Below are 3,325 nucleotides of genomic sequence, written 5' to 3'. Positions count from 1 at the left end.
CAGGAAGGGGGAAAGGAGGAGGAAAGAGGACCCAAAAGAAACCTAGTGAAAGAAAATTATCGAGTCACAACGGTTTTGAAATTTTAGAAGAAGAAGAAGAGGAAGAAGAAGGAACACAAAGAATATCAGAAAACCACCAAAGAGAGAAAGGAAAAGAGGCTAACATGGAAATCATACAGGAACAAGATGAACACAAAATGGATCCTCAAAAATCCATGGAACTAGACAGGGACCATGAGATGACCCCAAGTGAAAGTGGCACGGAGGACCAAGATATACATGAGATCCTTGAGCAAGAGAACCTTGAACTAAAAAAGTTTCTAGGGCAAGGAAGCAACAAAGGAATCAACTCTCTACCACAGGAGGAACTTGATAGAGTACAACAGCTATTCCTAAATAGGTCTAATCAAAAGGCTATAGGAGTAAAAAGAGGCCATGACAACCAGGAGAACAAAGGAGTTAAATCAATGGGATTAGTATCAGGAAAATCTACCAAAAACCCAGGAAAAATAGAGGAAGGAAGAGACAAAAAGAACTGTTGTTAGAATGCAGAAAACTCATGATTAACTCAGGAAAGATGAAAGATATCTCCAATTACTCCTTTAAAAACCCCACATTATGAAACTCACAACATGGAACATTAGAGAACTGGGGAGCAAAAGGAAACAAAGAAATTAAGTAATAGAATCAAGGAAGAAAAACCTGATATGGTGTTCATACAAGAAACAAAATGCTCAGTAGAGAAAGTTAGAGAAAAGCATAGAAAATGGTTAAGTAAGTATGAGTATCTCGAAGTCAAAGTAACTAATGCAGCAAGGGGAATTCTCACTCTATGGAATCCACAGAAATTTGGTATTCTTGATGCAGAGGCATCTAGGCACCACGTCTCTTTGATTATTCAACCTGTGGGTTACAAGGAGTGCTACATGATTACTAATGTCTATGGTCCTCAACTTTTGGAAGAAAACCTCAGGCTCCTCACCTCTCTGGAGGAAATGAAAGAAAGGCACCCAGAATTACCCTGGATCCTGGGAGGAGATTTTAATATGATTAAATCTATCACGGAAAAAAAAGGGGGAACCAGAATACTCGATAGAGACTCAGGAACATTCCAAAACTTCCTCACTAATATGAGACTGGTAGACATGGATACTGGAAATGGCATGTTCACGTGGAATAACAAGAGAGTGGGTATAGCTCAAGTAGCCTCAAGACTTGACAGATTCATAGTCTCAGAGGAATTATTGCTCACAGGGAACAACGTGACAACTTGTATACTCCCTTTTGGGAGATCAGACCACTGGCCCATACAACTGGAAGCTTCCATGATAGGAACCATGAGAAACAGGCCATCCGGTTTGAGAATGTCTAGCTCACACACTCTGATTTCATCACAAACATTGAGAAGTGGTGGGTTGAAGAGTTACACACCCAAGGAACGAAAATGTTCATCCTTCATCTTAGACTCAAACAAATCAAGAGAAAGCTCAAAGAATGGAACAAAAGCGAGTTTGGAAACATCTTCAAAGCTAAAGAGGAAGTGGAAAAGAAATTATAGGAGAGTAATCAAATTCTCATCTCAGAAGGATTCATAAAGGAAAGAAAAGAGCTAGCGGACTCACTTCAACAAGAATGGGATAAAAGATGTTATCAGGAGGAAATATTCTGGAGACAAAAATCCAGAGTGCAATGGATTAAGGAAGGGGAGAGGAACACTAAGTTCTTTCACAAGTCTACCATTGCACACAGGGCTAACAATAGGATAACAAAACTTACAGATCCCCAAGGAATAGAGAAAAATACTCATGAAAAAATGGAAGATGTTTTGGTCCAACACTTTCAAAGTATTGTCGAGGAGAATATGGCAGACAGATCCCAATTCACTAAAATATTTACCCAGCACATTCCAAGTTGATAACCAGGGAAGACAATCATAATCTCAATAGGCCAATGTCAGAGGAGGAAGTCAATGAGGTCATCAAAGAAATGCATAATGAGAAAGCTCCAAGACTAGACGGTTTCAGTGTAGACTTGTTCAAGTCATGTTGGAAGATAGTCAAACATGACATTCTGGAAGTAGTGGAGGAATCGAGAAACTATAAATTAGGTTTGAGAGTGATTAATGAATCCTTCATTTCCTTAATCCTCAAACAAGAAAAAGCCACCACTCCTGACAGATTCTGCCCCATAGCTTTATGCAATGTGGTGTACAAAATCATTTCTAAAGTCATTGCCAATAGACTCAAACCTCTTCTACCAGCACTTGTGTCAGAAGAGCAGACTGGATATGTGGAAGGGAGGCAAATTATTAATAATATCATTCAAGTTCATGAAGTGGTGCAGTCCCTCAAAACCAATAAGCAAGTAGGCATGAATATACAGCTGGATATAGCGAAAGCTTATGATAAACTAAGTTGGTATTACATCAGGGATGTTCTCAAAGCATATGGCTTTGACCACAATTGGATAAGGTGGGTCATGGCTCTTGTCAGTACTGTCAGTTGCTCAATTCTCCTTAATGGCTCTCCATCCAGAACTTTCAAGCCTTCAAGAGGCCTCAGACAAGGTGATCCTCTTTCACCATTCCTCTTCATTCTCATGATGGAAGGATTGGGTAGAGCGATCACTGCTGCCAGGGAGGAAGGAAGAATACAAGGACTAAGACTTACTCAGAATGGAGACACTTTGACCCATCAACAATTTGTGGATGACACTATGCTACAAGGCATACCCATAGTCAAGGAAGCCAAAGCATTCAAACAAATTCTATATGAGTTTTCTTTGGTTGCTGGTACTGAAGTAAGCCTTGAAAAATCTAAGATCTTCTTTTTCAACACTGATATCTCTATTCAAAGGAATCTCTCCAGAATTCTAGGCTTTCAAAGAGATTCACTGCCCTCCAAATATCTGGGAGTACCCGTCACAGACAAACCACTAAGAAAGGACATCTGGGAGGCTGTAACAAATAAACTGAAGGAAAAGGTCAGCAAGTGGACTAGCAGATCCTTGAATTTAGCGGGGAGGTTAGTCCTCACCAAGGCGGTACTACAAACCATCCCAATCTTCATGTTTTCAGCCCTTCCGACACCATCAGGTATCCTTCAGCAAATCAAAAATATCCAAAGAGACTTTCTTTAGGGAAAAGGAGAAGATAAAAAGAAATGGGCTTTGGTAGCTTGGGACAAGATTTGCAAACCCAAATCCCATGGTGGTTTAGGTCTACATGACCCAGTGATTCTAAACAGAGTCTTGGGAGCAAAACTATGGTGGAGATGGCTAAAGGAAATACAAAACCCCTGGGTGAAACTCTAGAAACAAAAATATG

The sequence above is a fragment of the Pinus tabuliformis genome, chromosome 9 (assembly GCF_031772625.1).
Source record: "Pinus tabuliformis cultivar Carrire ecotype Pingquan chromosome 9, CPIR1, whole genome shotgun sequence".
In the NCBI taxonomy this organism is placed as follows: Eukaryota; Viridiplantae; Streptophyta; class Pinopsida; order Pinales; family Pinaceae; genus Pinus; species Pinus tabuliformis.
The sequence above is the reverse complement of the archived record's forward strand: the minus strand, read 5'-3'. Positions refer to the sequence as shown.